This window comes from Aedes albopictus, chromosome 1, assembly GCF_035046485.1.
Source record: "Aedes albopictus strain Foshan chromosome 1, AalbF5, whole genome shotgun sequence".
In the NCBI taxonomy this organism is placed as follows: domain Eukaryota; kingdom Metazoa; phylum Arthropoda; class Insecta; order Diptera; family Culicidae; genus Aedes; species Aedes albopictus.
Window position 1 is genome coordinate 28,059,063 of NC_085136.1, and position 14,877 is coordinate 28,073,939.

Sequence of the window (14,877 nt, forward strand, 5' to 3'; positions counted from 1 at the left end):
GCTCGAGCTTGAGGATCAGAAGGTCCCAGGTCAGACGCGCCAACTTGGTCAAATTATTGGGGGGGCAAAGCCTGGTTTTTCTGATTTTTTGTATGGGAAAATCAAAAAATCTTCAAATATTGGGGGGGCAAAACCATGCTTGCCCCCCCTAAGTTGGCGCCTATGTCCCAGGTTCAAGCTCAAATACATGATAAACTTTTTTTCTTTCTTTGTAGCTGTTAGGATGATGAATCTGCCATGACTTACACGCAATCTCCCAAAGAATAATGATCGGGACCTGCAAATTAAGCCCATTCGAGGACTAGCTAGATATTTAGTTTATACTTGTCAACAATAAATCGTGTCGACGATATCAGCTGGGCGAAATATTGAGCATCTGCTTGATAATGATCAATTTAGCTAAAACAATTCAATACGATGATGGAACTGCTTCTGGATGCAACATTTTACAGACAACTGTGGGTGGAGCTTACTTGTTATCTATCTACCCACAAATCAGCACAACTACACGATGAAGGGAAACTTCATTCTTACTATGCACTCTACGGTTCCGAAACAATGCTATGATGCCAAATTGCAATGAGATGTAGTGCGTAGTTTCATCAACTTATAGCTGGATCGAGACGCAAAAAATCCTATTCCAGGACTCGAACCTTGAATCTTCGAATTGGCGATCTCATGCTCAACCATCTGCACCAGTTTGAAGTGATGCAGATGAGACAGAGAAGTGTAATGACGTATTAATCATGGGTAACTTTGTTTTATTTTGTGCTGGCAACTCTGTACAATTTTTAGTATCAACGTGACAAACTTTTATTAATTAGTCAATGAAAACGAATTCCTACACTAAAATGATGTATGGACGAAATGTTCGTAACACATAGGAGCAATAGCTCATAAAATTAGTCACCTAAAACAATGTAAAATTACATGACTTTTTCATGAAAAATCGTAAAAATATTGTATTTTTTGGTGATTTTTTAACGAAAATTGTTGAATAACTTTGAAATACGCAATTTAAACACCATAGTGTTCTCGGCAAAGTTGTAGAGTATTGTTCTATCTATATTTTAATGGTACTTTCGGTACCTTTTTGGTGCAATTTTCTGGATATTGAAGTGCATTTTCGTGAAAATGCTCGAAAAAACACAAAATCGATTTGATACACCTCTAAACCTTTATCAATTTGGCTCAATTTTGGACTGAAGTCTTGTTTTTGCATGTGGATTGATAATTTGATGTGGCACGGGTAGGTCAAAAAAAGTGAACAGGTCTACTGTACACCCAAGTTTTCCAAGTGAAAGCTCCAGTCTTTTGAGTAACTTTGGCGCAGACAGCATCCACCTAGGTTTTCCAGAACGTTTAGACTAAACTAAAAGCTTCCAAAAGCACTAGTGCCACATAGTGAGTAATTCTCTAACTAAACTGTTCTACAAGTGAAAGCCTTAAATCTTAACCGTAGTGTGGCCAGCAAAAAAACACCCGTAGAAGGCCGGCAGGGTACCCGGGTACCCACGAAATGAAAATGATCATATCTCAGCGATTTTTCCACCGATTTTAAAAGTTTTTGCCTCATTCAACTCAGAAACTCATTATTTACCGAGATCGTATTTGGTTGGACCGGACCGATCACCATAGTTACCGGAAAATCCGGATTTTCGGATCCATGTTTTTATACACAGGCTTGATAATCCTCCTCGAAATCAAAAGAGTTTTGCAACACGCTCTGGAGCGGTGTTTTGCTTTTGCCTCGTCGCGAGGGAGCGAACGAGCCCCAAACAGAGAGGCTATAAAAACTGAGCGAGGAAGAGGGGAACGAAAAAAGAGCCGATGATTATTTCGGGTTTTTGAGTGCGATTTTCGACTCGAGAGTCTTTCTTTGTATGGGAGTGGAACTCGCGAGAGCTTTTTGAGTGTGAGTGGACGTGAGAAACACAACAAGAAATTATGAGTGTTGGACGAACTCCAACATGCTCCCAAAAATATGGATTTTCCGAAAACCACGGTGATTAGATCGGTCTAACCAAATACTTTCCCGATATATGATGAGTTTCTGAGTTGAATGAGCTAAAAATTTCCAAAATCGATGAAAAATTGACGGAGATATGATCATTTCAATTTCGTGGGTACCCGGGTACCCTGCCGGCCTTCCACGTAATAAAAAAAATGCAGGAGCCCCTCCCCCTGCCCCTCCTCACTTTAAAATTCGGTCAACCCCATTAATAGATGTTTATTCACGAGTTCTAAGATCTAACAGAGTTTCGACATCCTAGTCTCAATAACCATTAAAATATCGAGATTTGAAATTGAAAAAGGTACCCGGGTACCCTGCCGGCCACATAAGTGTTAAGAGCAACTTTGCCGAAGACAGTTAAAAATCAATTTCATGTTCAATAGTGCGATTTACAGTCATTAGTCAATCCTTCCAGGAAAGCTTCAACGCCTCCAACAATTTCTGCTTATCCCGTTTCTGCTTACAAGCATTCACAGCCTTGCTTTTCTTGTCTTTCTCTTTCTTCTTCTTCCGTTCTTCATTTTTTCCTGTTTTTGTTTTTGAAGTGCAGCTTTATCGTTTTTCAGTTTCCCGATTTCCTTTCGTTTCTTCTTCTTGATTTCCGCTTTTTCAAGTTTAAGCTGCTCATTTAGTATTTTCGCAAGTTTTCTCTCCTCGACTTTGGCTTTCTTTCTCGCTACTTCATTTTTCTTGTCCTTCTCAATGCGACGAATTTAGTCGAGCCGTTCCAATGCCGTCAAAACTGGATAGTACTTCCTTTCGTAATTTCTGTGAATACTGCTTCTGTGTGGAGTTGGTGGCATCTGAAGTAGTTCGGAAATACTCATTTTACAGCCTGCAAAGTTGTCATCAGTTCTTTCTTTCAGTATCCTGGGAGATGTTTCCCCGGGTAGAGGTAAAATACTGACGATCAAAACATGATATTGGTTTGATTTATATAAGAGATAAAAGATCTGAAAATAATATCTGAAAAATGTTTCTGGAACATCTGAACAATATCAAAATTTGATATTTCAAGATCATACGAATAGCTCGCTGCTATTGGTTAGATCTTACAAAATCTAAATATGATTTGATGATGATGTTCCAGGAGTAAATTTTTGATTTTATTTTTAGATCTTTTATCTCTTATGTCAATCAAACCCATATCACTTTTTGATCTCCATATCAAAATATGTTATTATTGAGCTCTTTTCCTCTACTCGGGTCGTCTTCCCATTCCGCCTCAGACAATGTTCCGTCATCCATGTCGTGAAATTCGCCTGGAGGAGTCCCCTTTCCATCTCATGAAACGTTACTTCATCGAGAAAAGCTGAATCCTCTTCAAGGTTTTATATCATGGAACATACTTCCCGTGGTTCGTAATTCGCTTCCATGCTGAACGTGTCAAATGGCACGAGTAACAAGTCATACAGATCCTTGATAACTTTGCCTTCTTCCGAGATGATAGACCCATCGCTGAACCCAATGATGCGCTGCCTGCCAATGCAATTAATTGCGGCTTGGATCGTTGAGTTGGTATGATGACTGAATCCTCCAAAATCACGTCTTGGGCATCAAGCTGTACATTCATTTCGGAAGGTATCTCAACAGTGGCAGGTGACACAGCGTTAGTTTTAGCCACCTCGATACCGTTGACGTCAGATACGGCAGGGACCGTTGTACTCCGGACTACTGATTTAGCAATGCACTTTTTATAGTCAACACCATCCGGTCCGAAAGGAAAAAGACCGCACACTTTAAATCCGCTAATGATATTCCAGTCTTCACTGCTTCTTGCAACACCGTGGGAAAGTGATCCAGGGTGAGAGTTTCTCCTCTGTGATCATCCTGCCAGTCAGTTACTGGAAGAATGACGCAGCTTTGAGGGGTTTGAATATGGCAACGTCTGCAGGCTGGATGATGCGAGTGGTGTTCGGGTACAACGCAATAAGTACGATACCCAAATCCAAGCATAATTCGGCCACCTCTGCAGCTGTGTGGGAGGAATGACCGTCAACGAAATACAGCACCGGAAGCTTAACCTTTCTCTTTTGAAGATGTTTGAGGAAAACGTTTCGGATGTACAGCATGAAATTGGTGGTGTCCATCCATCGTTTAGAGCTTTTGCCAATTCCCCAATCTCCAGGAAACATGCATAGAAGCTCTGTAGACTAACGCTGCATTGGAAGAACAACTCCCGGTTCTGCAGCAGATTCATCCGCTCCGAATGTAAACATTTCGGTGATGTTTTTATGACTGTCAGAATGTTCGACTTCGAAAACATTTTGGCTTCCGCGACAAGCAAGCACAGTCTTTGTCTTCGGATGTAAGAAGAATGATGTCTCATCGCCATTATAGACTCGGGTTGGGTCCAACACAGCTGCCATAAGGTCATTCTCCTACATGTAGGTCGTGATTGTCGCAAACCATCCACGAATGTCAGACTCCTTCACTTTCGCGCTGGCAGACGATACGAATTCCGGCGTACGGAAGGTTATCTCGCGATGTCTGCGAAGAAAACCCTTTAGCCATTTTCGTCCTGTAATAAAAAAGAACAAATATGAGAGAACTAATCAAGTGTATGGAAATTAGAAACTTACCAGGTTTGTTGTTTGTGAAAGGATTTGGACGAGGACAAGCTTCGAAGAAGGTTTTCACCTTGTGCAGCAGCAATTCTTTTACCACCGGGTAACCTTTCCTCTGCCTACTGATGACGTATTGCACAAGTTTGTGTTCTTCGGCGTTAGTAAGAACCGTTTGCGGTCCTTTTCTTACTTTTGTGGTCTATTTGCCGCTAAGCCGGTAGCGAACGGTAGACTGAGGAATGCCATACACGCAAAAAAATCCGTTCCGATATACGTGCACTCCTAATCACGGCAACGGGAACAAACGGGAACTATGCATAGCAACGATAACAACAATAAGAAATATACACCGTGAACTAGATTTCACGTTTTCTAGAACGCCCATATTGACAGCTGGAACTAGTTCCAGTTCACGGTGTATATTTGCTTGTTCTCATATTTGCGTTTGTTTGTTCACGTTTATCAGAACGGTTTTCTGAGCGTGTAGGCTTTGCACGCAGCGTACAAAGTTTTTTGCTTGGAGGTCACCAGCTCCATTAGACTGGCCCAAATACAAAAATGTCGTAAAATTCCACGGGGTACCCTCTAGAATCGTGCCTTTGAATGAAAAGAACAATCTGTGAAAGATTCAGCTCAATCGGTTTAAAACTGAGCTGGCGCAAATGGGTTGAAGGTTTGTATGGGATTTTCAGTCCAAATATATGGGAAATTGGATGACCTCAAGTCTCTCACTCAGTACGCCAGTTCAGCGAGTTCGATTTAGCTCAGAATTGAAAAAATGGTAGTTGATACCCTAAGGAACAACTTTGTAGAAGACCATATCATGATAAAACTTAATATAGTTGCAGTTTTAGCTAACGAAAGCAGGATGAGGACATCTTCCCCTGTTTACTCTCGGTTGTTACATGCAGGACGTGTTTGCTGTTCGAAACTTGCGCTCAACATCATAGGCAGCTACAAGGTAAGTAAAAGGAAGGTAATCCAATATGTCAGATTCCAACATTCGTCATATTGGAAAACCTAACGACAGCTGGCAAGTTTGTATTTATTTTTTTCACTAGTGAGATGACAAACAAAAACTTTCAGCCCTAGCAACGTAGCAACCCCACAGAAACTATTCACGCTTAACTTTCTCAGCACTTAAATCGGGCAAATTCCATGACACTCATCGAGTGTGTCCTACTTACACCGATTGCAAATTAGCTCGTACACCCACTTATGCAATTATTTTGCAATATTTTCGGCAAAGCAATCTCTTTTGGTTAAGAAATCACCATTGTATTCATAGTTAACAAAAATGCGAGGGCACGAGCAAATTTTAAACCTGGGGGAATATTACTCATTTTATGATGGTTATCCGTGTTGAGAATGTTGTTGCCAATGCGGCGCACCAACGCTTCTGTAGCGTTCTGCAGCATAAACAAACTGGCCGGCTGTCACCTACATCCCCCCGCAGTGTGCCGCACTCCCCGCATCCACTTACTGCTTATACGCTAACACCTTCCTTATAAACATCTTGGGCAGCTATGTGCTACATGTAACAACCGAGAGTAAACGGGGGAAGATGTCCTCATCCTGCTTTCGTTAGCTGAAACCGCAACTAAATTAAGTTTTATCATTATATGGTCTTCTACAAAGATGTTCCTTAGGGTATCAACTACCATTCTTTCAATTCTGAGCTAAATCGAACTCGCTGAACCGGCGTACTGAGTGAATGACTGTAGGTCATCCAATTTCCCATATATTTGGACTGAAAATCCCATACAAACCTTCAACTCATTTGCGCCAGCTCAGTTTTAAACCGATTGAGCTGAATCTTTCACAGATTGTTCTTCTCATCCAAAGGCTCGATTCTAGAGGGTGCCCCGTAAATTTTTCCAACTTTTCTTTCTCGCCATATAAATGCGGGCCGGTCTAAGCTCCGCTTCGTCGTATTTTGATGCGGCCTTCGTCGACGAATCCATTCTGTAATGAATTTAATAGTCTGGATGTAATTTTCCCAGCTGTAATTTATTATATTTACCTGTTGTTACACCAGAAAACTGCAAAAAATGTCCACTGTTTATTATTGCCGGTTGACTGTCACATGTAAATAATGGAATACCACCACTATGGGAACATGCATATTTCTTGTGCCCATAAAGGAACAACAAGAAAATATCACAAAATAAATGTAATTGCTGAAATCCACTGTATTTCAAGAATTTCATCAAGTTTTGACATATCCAGCTTTTTACGCTGGCGTTCCATAAAATTTGAATCACCCCTCTGTGACAATTCTTGCCGACACTATAATTTTGTTATGGTTGGATCGAAGCAAGCTCGTCAGTGTTGAAAATTTGGTTGTTGATGATGAAACGTCAAGCGTTTCAATTCTGGTTTTCAGGAAATTAAAATTTAGTAGCAATAACTTTGATATTTTCTATTTAATCCTTAGAAAATTTCTTTTTAGGTTGCTACTACCGAACATGCAAACACCGTGTGATATCAACTAATTGAACCAATGGACCAATAAAAAAAATTCAGCTAAAATCTTACTGTAATACGTGTCAACTATTAGAAAAAAGTAGAAAGATGTGAGTTTTGTCAATGGAGTGCAAATGTTTTTTTTTACTTCACCAGGCCTAAAAGTGGACAAGCTGTGGAATCCAGACAGCGATGTTAGTAGTTGGATTATGTTGATGAATGCATGGCAAGCATTACTGGCTCTCATTGAACTGTACCTAACCCTGAGTATGTCTAGATTTGGGCCTAGTATGAATGTCATCTGATCAGGACCATTCACGGCCCCGCTGACTACACTACCCATAACATTGAAACTAAACCGACATTTACGATTCCATTAGCTGACAAAACGACAAAATTATGTGTAGAGGAGATTACAACTCAGGCAACTCTTTTCAACGATAAGTCTATTTTTTACATTACACATCTTCATGTAGAACATACTACAATGACTTCAATTAGCCCCTGTCCCCCTGAGGTCAAGAAACTGTCATAGCCGTCATTTCCACAGTATTCTATCTTTACACACAGCTTAATATGTAATTAAATATAGAAAAAGCAAAGTAAAAAACTACAACGTTTTAATGGTCTTTTAAATAAATTCAGGATAGAGATGTCGAGTGTGATTGATATACAAACAACATACGGCGGATTTTAGGGCATAATTCATCTTTCATTTTTCCCTTGGGAGACTAAAACTTTTGCTTTGTTGAGTGGACGAATGAATCACATTATAAAGGTAATTTGATTTTGAGCTGGGTTGTTAAGAAAAGGCCAAATTGCGGTCCACTTTCGGTCCGGGTGTAAAAAGCTTCCGAATAAACAAATTATGCGCACTGTACAGAAAGTATGAATACTTTCAAAGCTGAACGACCTTTTTTTTAAATAATCACAGCTGCCAATAAAAGCGTCGATCTTTCCATTCGAGTGCCTAAAATTAGAAGAAAGTTGTTACAAATGGGAATTTTGTGAAAATTATAATTCAAAACGGTTAGCCGTAAACCTAGCTGTAAACTGCTGTAAACAATTGTGAAAATTTTTGACAGTTGAATCAACAACCTACATTTTGGCCTACTCAGATCTTACTATAAAATCTGTCGGCAAGAAATGTCAAAATCGATTCACCCCTTGTTGCTTTATGGCTAGCGTAAAAAGCTGGATATGAATCAATGACATTAGAAGTAACTGCCTAAATGGCGTGATTTACGCTTAAGTAAATGAGGTCGTTACTTAGAAAAACTTAAGAAATTCACCGCAAATTATCTACAACTTTTGAATATCACATTTCTAACATGTTAAGGGACAAAACACGTAAATTTATCACTCAATCGTTGCGTACTGAAGTAATGAACAATATTTATTTGATGAAATGGTGTTATTATAGGTAATTTTCGGAATATCATGTGTTATATTGCATTGCAACCACTATTGGTACTAGCACCACTAAGGGAGCGTTTACCCTATGTCATATGAAATTGTATCAATTTGAATACACATGTAAAATTGAACAAACATATGACATTTTTGTTAATTTATTGGTCCAGAAATAATGAACAAACGTTTAAGAAACATTTTTGTAGCATTAATTCAATCAAACCTTTAAATTTAAATGGTTCCTTATGTTTTGATTGTATTATAGTGGAATAATTGCCGTCGAAAGCATTTTATTATGACCTAAGCAGCTAGTTGCATGACGAGTGTCTACGACATGTATTAGACGATTGTACAAAAAAGCATCACATATCATTGTTTAATAAACGTTGAAGAAGAGTTCCTGACATATTTGTAAACAATTACAACGTGCAAACCGTTGAACAACAGCTCCATAACCGAGGAACGATCATTGAATAAATATAAATTTCACAATGCCTATAGAATGGTAGTAGTTAAACAGATTCTCCATTTCTGGTCTAACAAGAGTTTAACAACGGTTTGATTTAAACTAAACCAAATATAATACACCTTATGGTTTAGTAACTCTGCTTTGAGAAACATTTATTAAATGAATAATTATTTCTTGGGTATCCCTCTAAGTGATCCCAAACGTGAGATTCTCGAAATTCTCGAAATAAATTGTTTCCTATGTGAAGGCTCTTAGTCTTCTAAGCTACATTGTCGAAAACAGTATCCTTCTCAGTGGTTCAGAACGTGAGAAATACCACAACTACTGGCAAAATGGAATGTTATCCCACATGTCCGACATGGTGCCCTGTGTAGCAGATTCCCGGTGGCCAATGTTTCCGGAATCACTGTTTCAACATATCAACACATTCTTGACGAAATTGTTTTTCAAATAAGACATTGGTCATTTGAATTGGTGAAAAATCATCATTCTATAAGAGTTTTAATTTCTGGGTCATAATGACCCTAATGCATTATTCGGTTTCACATTAAGAATTTTTATTTAATGCTTCGTTTCTGCAAAATATTAAATAAAATAAAATATTAAATTAAAGTCAAGTAGTTTATTACGGTAAGTTAATTAACAAGAGAGATATAAATGCTTGAAAACGCGTTTTGGGTCATAATGACCCTAATGCACGACGAAGGTTGAGGGTGAATATAAATATTAATTATTAATATACAATAAGTTTAATAATGATTCAAAAAATACAAAGGACAAACTCATCAGATTGATAAAAAAGGCTTGAACATTCGAAGAATACACAATACACATACAGGGGATGACCAAAATGTTTGGGATAGGCAACTTTTTTTTCTCACAAAAAAGTTCAACATGCTATAACTTTTCATAGAGTGCATCAAAAAATCTCAACCTGTTATATGTGCACCATTGGTACAAATTTCGGATCGATTGAATAATTTTCCGCGAAGTTAGAACCGTTTGGGTAAAACACTATTTTTTAAAAAACTCATTTTTGAGCTGTCATATCTCGGAAACCAGTGAACCGAATAAAATGAAATTTTATTTTGGCAAATTGGTAGAATATTAAATCAGTCAAATAATTGCCATTTCCACTTTAAATCAACCTTAAGTGTTCATGCAAAGTAATGACTGCTCTAAATACACCGTATATCTGCATGCAATAAGGCTTCAGCACCGTGGTTACTTGGGCAGTTACTTACTTTTAGCAAGAAAGTATCAGTGACTTCTGCACAACAAAAATTTGAGCCGCCGTGACTCTTCTGTGACAAGTGTGTTACTTGGGTAATGAAATGCCAGGAGGATTACAGTTGGATATGTAATGTTACAGTTTATTGTGAGAATAACTACTGTTACTGTCAAGAGATAAAGTTCAGGACAGTTTGGACGATCCTAAATGTCCCAAAGGTTTATAATAATATCTAGTAGACAGGTTGGTTCATGCTACGTTACTCATTATAACAAATATGGCTACTGTTACGAGTGTTGACCTGAAGCTCTGAACTCCAAGGTCGGAGGCCATATGCGTGCATGCCTCCATTTAGGCGCATGTAAAATGTACGCATATCGCCTCCACTTTAACATCTTATTCAACATCTTATACGATCACTGGTTGACTGGGGACTTGGAATATCCCTACATAAGCTGTTAGTACACAGGGTCAAATATTTGTCCAAAAAGAAACCAATGCCCAAACATCTTGTTTGACTCGATCGAATTTTCAATAGTGTCAAACTGATGTTGTTTCTTGAGTTCTTTCCTTGTCAAATATTTGACCCTTGAAATATCATGTAAAATTACGTTACGTTCGTGTAAATTTCCGCTAATAGTCGCGTAACCGGTTGGTGTCCATGATAGTTTACGCGACGGTTGGCGGAAATTTACACGATGGTAATGTAATTTTACATTATATCTCATTTAAAATTGCACTAACTCTAGCATTCCCTTTATGTGCATGATTTTTTGCTGAATTTTAATTCCACATTTTTTTCTGTGAGTGTACGGTTTGGGTCAGAAAAGGCCCTAATGCCAAAGAAAGGGTTAAGAGAATTGCCTCCTTCGCGTCCGCTACCAAAGCACAAAGATTTGGGTCTAATCACTGTCTCTAAGACGACAATATTAACGTAATCCTCCAATGGCTGAGAGCTGTCCTGGTAACGTCCTTGCGACAGCCAAGGAATGGGAAAGGAAGATTAGTTGAACACCTATGAAAGGTATGCAGAGACTTCTACGGCCTATGTGTCACGGGAATTTGGGTATTCTTAGTGGGAGGGTTAAGTCCAAAGGATACGCTTGGTCAACGTTTAGGAACCATAACGTAACCAAATTATACGATTCCTGTGCTCTCCAGACGAAATTGTTGACTTCCATTTGCGTGTCCCTGGCATCTAGCAGTAATATTACGAGAAACTACAGGCGAATCACACGAAAATGAAGACGAATTCCGATGGGAATAAGACAAATATGTATGAATAAGACAATCTCTCATAACAATCGCGAATTATCCGGAGATCAATTTACAAGCAATTTTCTAGGCAAAAATAGCAACACCAGCTGCTTATCAATTCAGCCGGCTGTAATAAAAAAAAACAACGGGGAACAAAGAAAACGCGTGACAGTTTCAAAAACGCAGCCGTTCGCGCGCACAGCCTGCTACACTCTTCGCGAGACAGACATTTTCTGTCTGGTACTATTGCCGAAGGCGGGGAAACCACCCGGAGACCCGTCGGCATATAGACCAATATGCTTGATTGACACGGCGGGGAAGGTGCTCGAAAAGATCATCCTCAATAGAATGTTGAAGTTCACTGAGGGCGTAAATGGTCTCTCGAGCAACCAGTACGGCTTCCGGAAGGGGAGGTCCACCGTAGACGCTATCTTGTCGGTTACAAAAACCGCCGAGAAAGCACTCGAGCCTAAGAGGAGGGGAATTCGCTTCTGCGGGGTAGTGACTCTGGATGTAAGGAATGCATTTAATAGCGCCAGTTGGGCTGCTATTGCCGATGCGCTCTTGCGTCTGGGGATACCGGAGTACCTGTACAAGATTCTCGGAAGTTACTTTCAGAATCGTGTACTAGTCTACGACACGGAGGTGGGTCGGAAGTGCTTTCACATAACCTCAGGAGTCCCGCAAGGTTCCATCCTGGGTCCGGTGTTATGGAATGTCATGTACGACGAGGTGTTGAGGTTAGAGTACCCAGTGGGAGTGGTGATTGTCGGATTTGCCGACGATATTACGCTCGAAGTCTACGGTGAAACGATCGAGGAGGTGAAGTTGACTACCGACCACTCGATCAAGGTTGTGGAGGCGTGGATGCGGTCCAGAAAACTGGAGCTGGCTCACCACAAGACAGAGGTGACGGTTGTTAACAACATGCAGTCGGCGCAGCAGACGGAGATCAGTGTAGGAGAGTGCACTATCCTATCGAAGCGCTCTGTCAAGCACTTGGGCGTGATGATCGACGATAAGCTTACCTTCGGTAGCCACGTCGATTATGCCTGTAAAAGAGCCTCCACAGCTATTGCGGCACTGTCCCGGATGATGTCCAATAGCTCAGCGGTGTACGCCAGTAAGCGCAAGCTTCTGGCTAGTGTTGCTACGTCCATACTTAGGTATGGCGGCCCGGCGTGGGGTACCGCGCTAAGTACTGAATGCTACCGACGGAAGCTGGAAAGTACTTACAGGCTTATGTGTCTGAGGGTTGCAAGCGCGTACCGTACCGTGTCACACGACGCTCTCTGTGTCATTACTGGTATGGTGCCCATCAGCATTCTTATCAGTGAGGATATGGAGTGCTTCGAAATGCGCGGCACAAGAGGCATACGCAAGACTGTCAGGATGGCCTCTATGGTCAAATGGCAGCGCGCGTGGGACAGTTCCACCAAAGGAAGGTGGACCCATAGGTTGATACCGAGGGTAGATAGTTGGATTAATAGGCGCCATGGGGAAGTTTCATTCCACCTGACACAGGTCCTTACAGGTCATGGTTGCTTCCGACAGTATCTACACCGTTTCGGGCATGCGGATTCTCCCGAATGCCCAGTGTGCAATGGTTTAGAGGAAACGGCGGAACACGTTTTGTTCGTGTGCCCGCGTTTTCGCACAATGCGTGACCGCATGCTTGCCACATGCGGGGAGGACACAACTCCGGACAACTTGGTCCAGAGAATGTGTAGGGATGAGATTAGCTGGAATGCCGTTTCAACGGCTATCACCCATATCGTCTGGGAGCTACAGAGGAGGTGGCGCGTGGACTCGGAGAATGGCTAGTCCAGATGCAGTACAAGAGGTGGTCCAGGGGTTCGAAGTCGGCTTCGTAGGTCATACCGGTGCCCTGCGGTCGAGATCGACCCTTACAGCGATTAAGTGGCCGCGGAGAGGAAGTCCCGGTAGCGGTGCTGTCGTGGCGTCGGTCTACTGGGTTGGATCTGAGCCCGCGGTTGGAAAGGGGTCCCCGGCAAGGGTCGGGGTAGGTGAGATCCTGCTGTCTGCAACCTACGGGTGCGTCTGATAGGGCCTGAAGGGTAGTGATACCCTTCCTTTGCGGGCAGGTCAGATCGGGTTGCACGTGGGCATCAGTTCTTGATGTCCGCTCAGCAGTAGGGCGCGGGCGGGGTTGACCCTGCCCGCCTTCCGAGGACAAAGGGAGTGGCGAGGACCACTCGGGAAACTGGCTAAGCGCCAGCATGCTATCGTGATGGACTCTCCAGAGCGAGTCATCGATGTTCGTTGCTGCTAGGCTACGGCAGCTAACCTTGAGGGTGCGATATGCACTAGCCCCTCTCTGAAGCAATACCTTCTTGGTGGTTCCGGAGAGACGTAGGGTTTGGCGACCATAGGAATGTGTTTTAGTGGGTCGAGGAGAGAGTAGTCCTGGCTTCTACCGGCATTGTAGAAGACGGCCTCATCCCCACACTACCCTAACCTTCCTGTTAGGGTGTCTGATGAGCAGATTTATCCCCATATGGTTTAGAAGGAAAAAAAAAAAAAAAAGACATTTTCTGAAAAAATAAGCAATGGTTTGCTTTCCAAATTGTAAGCTTGTGTCTACATTAAGAGGCATGTTAGGCAGAAGCACATCACCGATGTTGTGATGATTGCCAATGCATACTAAACAGTTCGAATAAAGAAAAACATTACACTGATGAGGTTGCAGCTTTTTGCATCGATTGGGTATATAAACAGTAGCAAAACTACAGTTGAAGTTCATCTGATGTTACGCATGGATTTCGGAAACGACTTAAATCAAAAATCACAACGCTCGTAAAATTCAATCCTGTTTTACTTTTTTTTTTCTTCTGTTTATTGTTGTTCACAAGTTTACGATTAAAACTAGAACTCTCCTACGATGATGCCTTATGTTTTTACTCTGTTTTTTTTCGCATCTTCTTAGTTCAAATAGTTGACGTCAGTGTATCATTTCATGAACGAATGTGTGTCTTGTGGAATGCGCTGGTTTCAATTAAGCTTTTGCTAGTTTTGTCGTTTTTTTGTTGGTTTAATGATTTATCTTTTTCTGTCCAATTGGTTTGGCAGAATTTCCAAGTATCCTTCAATAACTATCCATTCTTTGAACACTTGGTTTCATTTAAGTAATTGTTGCATACATCGAAAATCGTTCTTCTTGTGGTGGCCGTTCGCCTATACACTTTGGAAATTTAAGTTCAATGCTCATACAAAACAACGAAACTTTTGCTGGAAATCAAATGGATCTCGTCTAGTTTATTAAAACAGGGTGGTCTTCCGTTTTTTTTTGCAATCTAAATAACACAAGTAGCCAATAAAAGTTTATGACATCGAATGAGCAATTATCATTTTAAATGCCTCATTAATATAATGGGGGTTAACGATGCATCGCGAAGGAAGTTGGTTATTACTTGTCTTTGGATTTGGAGATCAGTATAGA

General features: G+C 41.0%; 1 pseudogene; it reads right to left on the reverse strand.

The window, feature by feature from the left end:
* Positions 1–3,855: 3,855 nt before the first annotated feature.
* On the reverse strand, positions 3,856–6,545 carry LOC115269838 (uncharacterized; annotated as a pseudogene).
* Positions 6,546–14,877: the final 8,332 nt, after the last annotated feature.